Below are 9,742 nucleotides of genomic sequence, written 5' to 3'. Positions count from 1 at the left end.
TGTCGAAAAGGAGGCGAAGACGATTGAATGGGCTAAAAATCGGACAGGCTGTCCGGGGAAAAAAAAAAAAGGGGGGGGTGGTGGAAAAAGGGACAAAAGGGGTGCAACACGAGGACTTCCCAGGGGGTCACCCATCCTAGTACTACTCTCGCCCAAGCACGCTTAACTGCGGAGTTCTGATGGGATCCGGTGCATTAGTGCTGGTATGATCGCACCCGAAGATTAACCGCGACTTTATTGTTTTAAGCAGTAGACGGGGAAAAAAATGAAATTGAATGGAACAGGATAATCTGGAAATGGTTTAAAAGGGAGAAATTGTCGAAAAGGAGGCGAAGGCGATTGAATGGGCTAAAAATCGGACAGGCTGTCCGGGGAAAAAAAAAAGGGGGGGGGTGGTGGAAAAAGGGACAAAAGGGGTGCAACACGAGGACTTCCCAGGGGGTCACCCATCCTAGTACTACTCTCGCCCAAGCACGCTTAACTGCGGAGTTCTGATGGGATCCGGTGCATTAGTGCTGGTATGATCGCACCCGAAGATTAACCGCGACTTTATTGTTTTAAGCAGTAGACGGGGAAAAAAATGAAATTGAATGGAACAGGATAATCTGGAAATGGTTTAAAAGGGAGAAATTGTCGAAAAGGAGGCGAAGGCGATTGAATGGGCTAAAAATCGGACAGGCTGTCCGGGAAAAAAAAAAAGGGGGGGGGTGGTGGAAAAAGGGACAAAAGGGGTGCAACACGAGGACTTCCCAGGGGGTCACCCATCCTAGTACTACTCTCGCCCAAGCACGCTTAACTGCGGAGTTCTGATGGGATCCGGTGCATTAGTGCTGGTATGATCGCACCCGAAGATTAACCGCGACTTTATTGTTTTAAGCAGTAGACGGGGAAAAAAATGAAATTGAATGGAACAGGATAATCTGGAAATGGTTTAAAAGGGAGAAATTATCGAAAAGGAGGCGAAGGCGATTGAATGGGCTAAAAATCGGACGGGCTGTCCGGGGAAAAAAAAAAAGGGGGGGGGGGGTGGTGGAAAAAGGGACAAAAGGGGTGCAACACGAGGACTTCCCAGGGGGTCACCCATCCTAGTACTACTCTCGCCCAAGCACGCTTAACTGCGGAGTTCTGATGGGATCCGGTGCATTAGTGCTGGTATGATCGCACCCGAAGATTAACCGCGACTTTATTGTTTTAAGCAGTAGACGGGGAAAAAAATGAAATTGAATGGAACAGGATAATCTGGAAATGGTTTAAAAGGGCGAAATTGTCGAAAAGGAGGCGAAGGCGATTGAATGGGCTAAAAATCGGACAGGCTGTCCGGGGAAAAAAAAAGGGGGGGGTGGGTGGTGGAAAAAGGGACAAAAGGGGTGCAACACGAGGACTTCCCAGGGGGTCACCCATCCTAGTACTACTCTCGCCCAAGCACGCTTAACTGCGGAGTTCTGATGGGATCCGGTGCATTAGTGCTGGTATGATCGCACCCGAAGATTAACCGCGACTTTATTGTTTTAAGCAGTAGACGGGGAAAAAAATGAAATTGAATTGAACAGGATAATCTGGAAATGGTTTAAAAGGGAGAAATTGTCGAAAAGGAGGCGAAGGCGATTGAATGGGCTAAAAATCGGACAGGCTGTCCGGGGAAAAAAAAAAAAGGGGGGGGGGGGTGGTGGAAAAAGGGACAAAAGGGGTGCAACACGAGGACTTCCCAGGGGGTCACCCATCCTAGTACTACTCTCGCCCAAGCACGCTTAACTGCGGAGTTCTGATGGGATCCGGTGCATTAGTGCTGGTATGATCGCACCCGAAGATTAACCGCGACTTTATTGTTTTAAGCAGTAGACGGGGAAAAAAATGAAATTGAATGGAACAGGATAATCTGGAAATGGTTTAAAAGGGAGAAATTGTCGAAAAGGAGGCGAAGGCGATTGAATGGGCTAAAAATCGGACAGGCTGTCCGGGGAAAAAAAAAAAGGGGGGGGAGGTGGTGGAAAAAGGGACAAAAGGGTGCAACACGAGGACTTCCCAGGGGGTCACCCATCCTAGTACTACTCTCGCCCAAGCACGCTTAACTGCGGAGTTCTGATGGGATCTGGTGCATTAGTGCTGGTATGATCGCACCCGAAGAGTAACCGCGACTTTATTGTTTTAAGCAGTAGACGGGGAAAAAAATGAAATTGAATGGAACAGGATAATCTGGAAATGGTTTAAAAGGGAGAAATTGTCGAAAAGGAGGCGAAGGCGATTGAATGGGCTAAAAATCAGACAGGCTGTCCGGGGAAAAAAAAAAGGGGGGGGGGGTGGTGGAAAAAGGGACAAAAGGGGTGCAACACGAGGACTTCCCAGGGGGTCACCCATCCTAGTACTACTCTCGCCCAAGCACGCTTAACTGCGGAGTTCTGATGGGATCCGGTGCATTAGTGCTGGTATGATCGCTCCCGAAGATTAACCGCGACTTTGTTGTTTTCAGCAGTAGACGGGGAAAAAAATGAAATTGAATGGAACAGGATAATCTGGAAATGGTTTAAAAGGGAGAAATTGTCGAAAAGGAGGCGAAGGCGATTGAATGGGCTAAAAATCGGACAGGCTGTCCGGGGAAAAAAAAAAGGGGGGGGGAGGTTGTGGAAAAAGGGACAAAAGGGGTGCAACACGAGGACTTCCCAGGGGGTCACCCATCCTAGTACTACTCTCGCCCAAGCACGCTTAACTGCGGAGTTCTGATGGGATCCGGTGCATTAGTGCTGGTATGATCGCACCCGAAGATTAACCGCGACTTTATTGTTTTAAGCAGTAGACGGGGAAAAAAATGAAATTGAATGGAACAGGATAATCTGGAAATGGTTTAAAAGGGAGAAATTGTCGAAAAGGAGGCGAAGGCGATTGAATGGGCTAAAAATCGGACAGGCTGTCCGGGGAAAAAAAAAAGGGGGGAGGGGTGGTGGAAAAAGGGACAAAAGGGGTGCAACACGAGGACTTCCCAGGGGGTCACCCATCCTAGTACTACTCTCGCCCAAGCACGCTTAACTGCGGAGTTCTGATGGGATCCGGTGCATTAGTGCTGGTATGATCGCACCCGAAGATTAACCGCGACTTTATTGTTTTAAGCAGTAGACGGGGAAAAAAATGAAATTGAATTGAACAGGATAATCTGGAAATGGTTTAAAAGGGAGAAATTGTCGAAAAGGAGGCGAAGGCGATTGAATGGGCTAAAAATCGGACAGGCTGTCCGGGGGAAAAAAAAAGGGGGGGGGGGGGTGGTGGAAAAAGGGACAAAAGGGGTGCAACACGAGGACTTCCCAGGGGGTCACCCATCCTCTCACCCAAGCACGCTTAACTGCGGAGTTCTGATGGGATCCGGTGCATTAGTGCTGGTATGATCGCACCCGAAGATTAACCGCGACTTTATTGTTTTAAGCAGTAGACGGGGAAAAAAATGAAATTGAATGGAACAGGATAATCTGGAAATGGTTTAAAATGGAGAAATTGTCGAAAAGGAGGCGAAGGCGATTGAATGGGCTAAAAATCGGACAGGCTGTCCGGGGAAAAAAAAAGGGGGGGGGTGGTGGAAAAAATGACAAAAGGGGTGCAACACGAGGACTTCCCAGGGGGTCACCCATCCTAGTACTACTCTCGCCCAAGCACGCTTAACTGCGGAGTTCTGATGGGATCCGGTGCATTAGTGCTGGTATGATCGCACCCGAAGATTAACCGCGACTTTATTGTTTTAAGCAGTAGACGGGGAAAAAAATGAAATTGAATGGAACAGGATAATCTGGAAATGGTTTAAAAGGGAGAAATTGTCGAAAAGGAGGCGAAGGCGATTGAATGGGCTAAAAATCGGACAGGCTGTCCGGGGAAAAAAAAAAGGGGGGGGGGTGGTGGAAAAAGGGACAAAAGGGGTGCAACACGAGGACTTCCCAGGGGGTCACCCATCCTAGTACTACTCTCGCCCCAGCACGCTTAACTGCGGAGTTCTGATGGGATCCGGTGCATTAGTGCTGGTATGATCGCACCCGAAGATTAACCGCGACTTTATTGTTTTAAGCAGTAGACGGGGAAAAAAATGAAATTGAATGGAACAGGATAATCTGGAAATGGTTTAAAAGGGAGAAATTGTCGAAAAGGAGGCGAAGGCGATTGAATGGGCTAAAAATCGGACAGGCTGTCGGGGGAAAAAAAAAGGGGGGGGGTGGTGGAAAAAGGGACAAAAGGGGTGCAACACGAGGACTTCCCAGGGGGTCACCCATCCTAGTACTACTCTCGCCCAAGCACGCATAACTGCGGAGTTCTGATGGGATCCGGTGCATTAGTGCTGGTATGATCGCACCCGAAGATTAACCGCGACTTTATTGTTTTAAGCAGTAGACGGGGAAAAAAATGAAATTGAATAGAACAGGATAATCTGGAAATGGTTTAAAAGGGAGAAATTGTCGAAAAGGAGGCGAAGGCGATTGAATGGGCTAAAAATCGGACAGGCTGTCCGGGGAAAAAAAAAAGGGGGGGGTGGTGGAAAAAGGGACAAAAGGGGTGCAACACGAGGACTTCCCAGGGGGTCACCCGTCCTAGTACTACTCTTGCCCAAGCACGCTTAACTGCGGAGTTCTGATGGGATCCGGTGCATTAGTGCTGGTATGATCGCACCCGAAGATTAACCGCGACTTTATTGTTTTAAGCAGTAGACGGGGAAAAAAATGAAATTGAATGGAACAGGATAATCTGGAAATGGTTTAAAAGGGAGAAATTGTCGAAAAGGAGGCGAAGGCGATTGAATGGGCTAAAAATCGGACAGGCTGTCCGGGGAAAAAAAAAAGGGGGGGTGGTGGAAAAAGGGACAAAAGGGGTGCAACACGAGGACTTCCCAGGGGGTCACCCATCCTAGTACTACTCTCGCCCAAGCACGCTTAACTGCGGAGTTCTGATGGGATCCGGTGCATTAGTGCTGGTATGATCGCACCCGAAGATTAACCGCGACTTTATTGTTTTAAGCAGTAGACGGGGAAAAAAATGAAATTGAATGGAACAGGATAATCTGGAAATGGTTTAAAAGGGAGAAATTGTCGAAAAGGAGGCGAAGGCGATTGAATGGGCTAAAAATCGGACAGGCTGTCCGGGGAAAAAAAAAAGGGGGGGGGTGGTGGAAAAAGGGACAAAAGGGGTGCAACACGAGGACTTCCCAGGGGGTCACCCGTCCTAGTACTACTCTTGCCCAAGCACGCTTAACTGCGGAGTTCTGATGGGATCCGGTGCATTAGTGCTGGTATGATCGCACCCGAAGATTAACCGCGACTTTATTGTTTTAAGCAGTAGACGGGGAAAAAAATGAAATTGAATGGAACAGGATAATCTGGAAATGGTTTAAAAGGGAGAAATTGTCGAAAAGGAGGCGAAGGCGATTGAATGGGCTAAAAATCGGACAGGCTGTCCGGGGAAAAAAAAAAGGGGGGGGTCGTGGAAAAAGGGACAAAAGGGGTGCAACACGAGGACTTCCCAGGGGGTCACCCATCCTAGTACTACTCTCGCCCAAGCACACTTAACTGCGGAGTTCTGATGGGATCCGGTGCATTAGTGCTGGTATGATCGCACCCGAAGATTAACCGCGACTTTATTGTTTTAAGCAGTAGACGGGGAAAAAAATGAAATTGAATGGAACAGGATAATCTGGAAATGGTTTAAAAGGGAGAAATTGTCGAAAAGGAGGCGAAGGCGATTGAATGGGCTAAAAATCGGACAGGCTGTCCGGGGAAAAAAAAAAGGGGGGGGGGGTGGTGGAAAAAGGGACAAAAGGGGTGCAACACGAGGACTTCCCAGGGGGTCACCCATCCTAGTACTACTCTCGCCCAAGCACGCTTAATTGCGGAGTTCTGATGGGATCCGGTGCATTAGTGCTGGTATGATCGCACCCGAAGATTAACCGGGACTTTATTGTTTTAAGCAGTAGACGGGGAAAAAAATGAAATTGAATGGAACAGGATAATCTGGAAATGGTTTAAAAGGGAGAAATTGTCGAAAAGGAGGCGAAGGCGATTGAATGGGCTAAAAATCAGACAGGCTGTCCGGGGAAAAAAAAAAAGGGGGGGGGGTGGTGGAAAAAGGGACAAAAGGGGTGCAACACGAGGACTTCCCAGGGGGTCACCCATCCTAGTACTACTCTCGCCCAAGCACGCTTAACTGCGGAGTTCTGATGGGATCCGGTGCATTAGTGCTGGTATGATCGCACCCGAAGATTAACCGCGACTTTATTGTTTTAAGCAGTAGACGGGGAAAAAAATGAAATTGAATGGAACAGGATAATCTGGAAATGGTTTAAAAGGGAGAAATTGTCGAAAAGGAGGCGAAGGCGATTGAATGGGCTAAAAATCGGACAGGCTGTCCGGGGAAAAAAAAAAAGGGGGGGGGGTGGTGGAAAAACGGACAAAAGGGGTGCAACACGAGGACTTCCCAGGGGGTCACCCATCCTCTCGCCCAAGCACGCTTAACTGCGGAGTTCTGATGGGATCCGGTGCATTAGTGCTGGTATGATCGCACCCGAAGATTAACCGCGACTTTATTGTTTTAAGCAGTAGACGGGGAAAAAAATGAAATTGAATGGAACAGGATAATCTGGAAATGGTTTAAAAGGGAGAAATTGTCGAAAAGGAGGCGAAGGCGATTGAATGGGCTAAAAATCGGACAGGCTGTCCGGGGGAAAAAAAAAAGGCGGGGGTGGTGGAAAAAGGGACAAAAGGGGTGCAACACGAGGACTTCCCAGGGGGTCACCCATCCTAGTACTACTCTCGCCCAAGCACGCTTAACTGCGGAGTTCTGATGGGATCCGGTGCATTAGTGCTGGTATGATCGCACCCGAAGATTAATCGCGACTTTATTGTTTTAAGCAGTAGACGGGGAAAAAAATGAAATTGAATGGAACAGGATAATCTGGAAATGGTTTAAAAGAGAGAAATTGTCGAAAAGGAGGCGAAGGCGATTGAATGGGCTAAAAATCGGACAGGCTGTCCGGGGAAAAAAAAAAGGGGGGGGGGGTGGTGGAAAAAGTGACAAAAGGGGTGCAACACGAGGACTTCCCAGGGGGTCACCCATCCTAGTACTACTCTCGCCCAAGCACGCTTAACTGCGGAGTTCTGATGGGATCCGGTGCATTAGTGCTGGTATGATCGCACCCGAAGATTAACCGCGACTTTATTGTTTTAAGCAGTAGACGGGGAAAAAAATGAAATTGAATGGAACAGGATAATCTGGAAATGGTTTAAAAGGGAGAAATTGTCGAAAAGGAGGCGAAGGCGATTGAATGGGCTAAAAATCGGACAGGCTGTCCGGGGAAAAAAAAAGGGGGGGGGGTGGTGGAAAAAGGGACAAAAGGGGTGCAACACGAGGACTTCCCAGGGGGTCACCCATCCTAGTACTACTCTCGCCCAAGCACGCTTAACTGCGGAGTTCTGATGGGATCCGGTGCATTAGTGCTGGTATGATCGCACCCGAAGATTAACCGCGACTTTATTGTTTTAAGCAGTAGACGGGGAAAAAAATGAAATTGAATGGAACAGGATAATCTGGAAATGGTTTAAAAGGGAGAAATTGTCGAAAAGGAGGCGAAGGGGATTGAATGGGCTAAAAATCGGACAGGCTGTCCGGGGAAAAAAAAAAGGGGGGGGGGGTGGTGGAAAAAGGGACAAAAAGGGTGCAACACGAGGACTTCCCAGGGGGTCACCCATCCTAGTACTACTCTCGCCCAAGCACGCTTAACTGCGGAGTTCTGATGGGATCCGGTGCATTAGTGCTGGTATGATCGCTCCCGAAGATTAACCGCGACTTTATTGTTTTCAGCAGTAGACGGGGAAAAAAATGAAATTGAATGGAACAGGATAATCTGGAAATGGTTTAAAAGGGAGAAATTGTCGAAAAGGAGGCGAAGGCGATTGAATGGGCTAAAAATCGGACAGGCTGTCCGGGGAAAAAAAAAAAGGGGGGGGGGAGGTGGTGGAAAAAGGGACAAAAGGGGTGCAACACGAGGACTTCTCAGGGGGTCACCCATCCTAGTACTACTCTCGCCCAAGCACGCTTAACTGCGGAGTTCTGATGGGATCCGGTGCATTAGTGCTGGTATGATCGCACCCGAAGATTAACCGCGACTTTATTGTTTTAAGCAGTAGACGGGGAAAAAAATGAAATTGAATGGAACAGGGTAATCTGGAAATGGTTTAAAAGGGAGAAATTGTCGAAAAGGAGGCGAAGGCGATTGAATGGGCTAAAAATCGGACAGGCTGTCCGGGGAAAAAAAAAAGGGGGGGGGGGGTGGTGGAAAAAGGGACAAAAGGGGTGCAACACGAGGACTTCCCAGGGGGTCACCCATCCTAGTACTACTCTCGCCCAAGCACGCTTAACTGCGGAGTTCTGATGGGATCCGGTGCATTAGTGCTGGTATGATCGCACCCGAAGATTAACCGCGACTTTATTGTTTTAAGCAGTAGACGGGGAAAAAAATGAAATTGAATGGAACAGGATAATCTGGAAATGGTTTAAAAGGGAGAAATTGTCGAAAAGGAGGCGAAGGCGATTGAATGGGCTAAAAATCGGACAGGCTGTCCGGGGAAAAAAAAAAGGGGGGGGGGTGGTGGAAAAAGGGACAAAAGGGGTGCAACACGAGGACTTCCCAGGGGGTCACCCATCCTAGTACTACTCTCGCCCAAGCACGCTTAACTGCGGAGTTCTGATGGGATCCGGTGCATTAGTGCTGGTATGATCGCACCCGAAGATTAACCGCGACTCTATTGTTTTAAGCAGTAGACGGGGAAAAAAATGAAATTGAATGGAACAGGATAATCTGGAAATGGTTTAAAAGGGAGAAATTGTCGAAAAGGAGGCGAAGGCGATTGAATGGGCTAAAAATCGGACATTGAATGGGCTAAAAATCGGACAGGCTGTCCGGGGAAAAAAAAAAAGGGGGGGGTGGTGGAAAAAGGGACAAAAGGGGTGCAACACGAGGACTTCCCAGGGGGTCACCCATCCTAGTACTACTCTCGCCCAAGCACGCTTAACTGCGGAGTTCTGATGGGATCCGGTGCATTAGTGCTGGTATGATTGCACCCGAAGATTAACCGCGACTTTATTGTTTTAAGCAGTAGACGGGGAAAAAAATGAAATTGAATGGAACAGGATAATCTGGAAATGGTTTAAAAGGGAGAAATTGTCGAAAAGGAGGCGAAGGCGATTGAATGGGCTAAAAATCGGACAGGCTGTCCGGGGAAAAAAAAAAGGCGGAGGGGGGTGGTGGAAAAAAGGACAAAAGGGGTACAACACGAGGACTTCCCAGGGGGTCACCCATCCTAGTACTACTCTCGCCCAAGCACGCTTAACTGCGGAGTTCTGATGGGATCCGGTGCATTAGTGCTGGTATGATCGCACCCGAAGATTAACCGCGACTTTATTGTTTTAAGCAGTAGACGGGGAAAAAAATGAAATTGAATGGAACAGGATAATCTGGAAATGGTTTAAAAGGGAGAAATTGTCGAAAAGGAGGCGAAGGCGATTGAATGGGCTAAAAATCGGACAGGCTGTCCGGGGAAAAAAAAAAGGGGGGGGGGTGGTGGAAAAAGGGACAAAAGTGGTGCAACACGAGAACTTCCCAGGGGGTCACCCATCCTAGTACTACTCTCGCCCAAGCACGCTTAACTGCGGAGTTCTGATGGGATCCGGTGCATTAGTGCTGGTATGATCGCACCCGAAGATTAACCGCGACTTTATTATTTTA

The 9,742-nt window shown here is 48.3% G+C and overlaps 29 non-coding genes and 2 pseudogenes across 29 annotated transcripts; all 31 read right to left on the bottom strand.

The window, feature by feature from the left end:
• Positions 1–98: 98 nt before the first annotated feature.
• On the bottom strand, positions 99–217 carry LOC145808498 (5S ribosomal RNA). Its single transcript, XR_014351961.1, has one exon. It is a non-coding gene; the product is annotated as a 5S ribosomal RNA (ribosomal RNA).
• A 196-nt stretch (positions 218–413) lies between these two features.
• LOC145808497 (5S ribosomal RNA) lies at positions 414–532 on the bottom strand. The gene has a single exon (XR_014351960.1). It is a non-coding gene; the product is annotated as a 5S ribosomal RNA (ribosomal RNA).
• Positions 533–728: 196 nt separating this feature from the next.
• On the bottom strand, positions 729–847 carry LOC145808496 (5S ribosomal RNA). The gene has a single exon (XR_014351959.1). It is a non-coding gene; the product is annotated as a 5S ribosomal RNA (ribosomal RNA).
• Positions 848–1,047: 200 nt separating this feature from the next.
• LOC145808494 (5S ribosomal RNA) lies at positions 1,048–1,166 on the bottom strand. The gene has a single exon (XR_014351957.1). It is a non-coding gene; the product is annotated as a 5S ribosomal RNA (ribosomal RNA).
• A 198-nt stretch (positions 1,167–1,364) lies between these two features.
• Positions 1,365–1,483, bottom strand: LOC145808493 (5S ribosomal RNA). Its single transcript, XR_014351956.1, has one exon. It is a non-coding gene; the product is annotated as a 5S ribosomal RNA (ribosomal RNA).
• Positions 1,484–1,684: 201 nt separating this feature from the next.
• On the bottom strand, positions 1,685–1,803 carry LOC145808492 (5S ribosomal RNA). Its single transcript, XR_014351955.1, has one exon. It is a non-coding gene; the product is annotated as a 5S ribosomal RNA (ribosomal RNA).
• Positions 1,804–2,001: 198 nt separating this feature from the next.
• On the bottom strand, positions 2,002–2,120 carry LOC145809694 (5S ribosomal RNA). The gene has a single exon (XR_014353256.1). It is a non-coding gene; the product is annotated as a 5S ribosomal RNA (ribosomal RNA).
• A 198-nt stretch (positions 2,121–2,318) lies between these two features.
• LOC145809337 (5S ribosomal RNA) lies at positions 2,319–2,437 on the bottom strand. The gene has a single exon (XR_014352865.1). It is a non-coding gene; the product is annotated as a 5S ribosomal RNA (ribosomal RNA).
• A 199-nt stretch (positions 2,438–2,636) lies between these two features.
• Positions 2,637–2,755, bottom strand: LOC145808491 (5S ribosomal RNA). The gene has a single exon (XR_014351954.1). It is a non-coding gene; the product is annotated as a 5S ribosomal RNA (ribosomal RNA).
• Positions 2,756–2,953: 198 nt separating this feature from the next.
• On the bottom strand, positions 2,954–3,072 carry LOC145808490 (5S ribosomal RNA). The gene has a single exon (XR_014351953.1). It is a non-coding gene; the product is annotated as a 5S ribosomal RNA (ribosomal RNA).
• A 200-nt stretch (positions 3,073–3,272) lies between these two features.
• On the bottom strand, positions 3,273–3,382 carry LOC145812379 (5S ribosomal RNA; annotated as a pseudogene).
• A 195-nt stretch (positions 3,383–3,577) lies between these two features.
• LOC145808489 (5S ribosomal RNA) lies at positions 3,578–3,696 on the bottom strand. Its single transcript, XR_014351952.1, has one exon. It is a non-coding gene; the product is annotated as a 5S ribosomal RNA (ribosomal RNA).
• A 197-nt stretch (positions 3,697–3,893) lies between these two features.
• Positions 3,894–4,012, bottom strand: LOC145809213 (5S ribosomal RNA). Its single transcript, XR_014352716.1, has one exon. It is a non-coding gene; the product is annotated as a 5S ribosomal RNA (ribosomal RNA).
• Positions 4,013–4,207: 195 nt separating this feature from the next.
• On the bottom strand, positions 4,208–4,326 carry LOC145810038 (5S ribosomal RNA). Its single transcript, XR_014353605.1, has one exon. It is a non-coding gene; the product is annotated as a 5S ribosomal RNA (ribosomal RNA).
• A 195-nt stretch (positions 4,327–4,521) lies between these two features.
• Positions 4,522–4,640, bottom strand: LOC145810438 (5S ribosomal RNA). Its single transcript, XR_014354006.1, has one exon. It is a non-coding gene; the product is annotated as a 5S ribosomal RNA (ribosomal RNA).
• Positions 4,641–4,834: 194 nt separating this feature from the next.
• LOC145808488 (5S ribosomal RNA) lies at positions 4,835–4,953 on the bottom strand. Its single transcript, XR_014351951.1, has one exon. It is a non-coding gene; the product is annotated as a 5S ribosomal RNA (ribosomal RNA).
• A 196-nt stretch (positions 4,954–5,149) lies between these two features.
• Positions 5,150–5,268, bottom strand: LOC145810437 (5S ribosomal RNA). Its single transcript, XR_014354005.1, has one exon. It is a non-coding gene; the product is annotated as a 5S ribosomal RNA (ribosomal RNA).
• Positions 5,269–5,463: 195 nt separating this feature from the next.
• On the bottom strand, positions 5,464–5,582 carry LOC145809167 (5S ribosomal RNA). Its single transcript, XR_014352661.1, has one exon. It is a non-coding gene; the product is annotated as a 5S ribosomal RNA (ribosomal RNA).
• Positions 5,583–5,780: 198 nt separating this feature from the next.
• On the bottom strand, positions 5,781–5,899 carry LOC145809897 (5S ribosomal RNA). The gene has a single exon (XR_014353465.1). It is a non-coding gene; the product is annotated as a 5S ribosomal RNA (ribosomal RNA).
• A 198-nt stretch (positions 5,900–6,097) lies between these two features.
• On the bottom strand, positions 6,098–6,216 carry LOC145808487 (5S ribosomal RNA). Its single transcript, XR_014351950.1, has one exon. It is a non-coding gene; the product is annotated as a 5S ribosomal RNA (ribosomal RNA).
• A 198-nt stretch (positions 6,217–6,414) lies between these two features.
• On the bottom strand, positions 6,415–6,524 carry LOC145812361 (5S ribosomal RNA; annotated as a pseudogene).
• A 196-nt stretch (positions 6,525–6,720) lies between these two features.
• LOC145808486 (5S ribosomal RNA) lies at positions 6,721–6,839 on the bottom strand. The gene has a single exon (XR_014351949.1). It is a non-coding gene; the product is annotated as a 5S ribosomal RNA (ribosomal RNA).
• A 198-nt stretch (positions 6,840–7,037) lies between these two features.
• LOC145808485 (5S ribosomal RNA) lies at positions 7,038–7,156 on the bottom strand. Its single transcript, XR_014351948.1, has one exon. It is a non-coding gene; the product is annotated as a 5S ribosomal RNA (ribosomal RNA).
• Positions 7,157–7,352: 196 nt separating this feature from the next.
• LOC145808483 (5S ribosomal RNA) lies at positions 7,353–7,471 on the bottom strand. The gene has a single exon (XR_014351946.1). It is a non-coding gene; the product is annotated as a 5S ribosomal RNA (ribosomal RNA).
• A 198-nt stretch (positions 7,472–7,669) lies between these two features.
• On the bottom strand, positions 7,670–7,788 carry LOC145809476 (5S ribosomal RNA). The gene has a single exon (XR_014353032.1). It is a non-coding gene; the product is annotated as a 5S ribosomal RNA (ribosomal RNA).
• A 201-nt stretch (positions 7,789–7,989) lies between these two features.
• On the bottom strand, positions 7,990–8,108 carry LOC145809055 (5S ribosomal RNA). The gene has a single exon (XR_014352549.1). It is a non-coding gene; the product is annotated as a 5S ribosomal RNA (ribosomal RNA).
• A 199-nt stretch (positions 8,109–8,307) lies between these two features.
• Positions 8,308–8,426, bottom strand: LOC145808482 (5S ribosomal RNA). Its single transcript, XR_014351945.1, has one exon. It is a non-coding gene; the product is annotated as a 5S ribosomal RNA (ribosomal RNA).
• Positions 8,427–8,623: 197 nt separating this feature from the next.
• On the bottom strand, positions 8,624–8,742 carry LOC145808481 (5S ribosomal RNA). The gene has a single exon (XR_014351944.1). It is a non-coding gene; the product is annotated as a 5S ribosomal RNA (ribosomal RNA).
• A 219-nt stretch (positions 8,743–8,961) lies between these two features.
• On the bottom strand, positions 8,962–9,080 carry LOC145808970 (5S ribosomal RNA). The gene has a single exon (XR_014352460.1). It is a non-coding gene; the product is annotated as a 5S ribosomal RNA (ribosomal RNA).
• A 199-nt stretch (positions 9,081–9,279) lies between these two features.
• Positions 9,280–9,398, bottom strand: LOC145809537 (5S ribosomal RNA). Its single transcript, XR_014353098.1, has one exon. It is a non-coding gene; the product is annotated as a 5S ribosomal RNA (ribosomal RNA).
• Positions 9,399–9,595: 197 nt separating this feature from the next.
• On the bottom strand, positions 9,596–9,714 carry LOC145809457 (5S ribosomal RNA). The gene has a single exon (XR_014353009.1). It is a non-coding gene; the product is annotated as a 5S ribosomal RNA (ribosomal RNA).
• Between the last annotated feature and the right edge of the window lie 28 nt (positions 9,715–9,742).

The sequence above is a fragment of the Camellia sinensis genome, chromosome 14 (genome assembly GCF_055761805.1).
Source record: "Camellia sinensis isolate YWXY chromosome 14, ASM5576180v1, whole genome shotgun sequence".
In the NCBI taxonomy this organism is placed as follows: Eukaryota; Viridiplantae; Streptophyta; class Magnoliopsida; order Ericales; family Theaceae; genus Camellia; species Camellia sinensis.
Note: the sequence above shows the minus strand (reverse complement) of the source record. Positions and strands in the feature narration are given on the sequence as shown.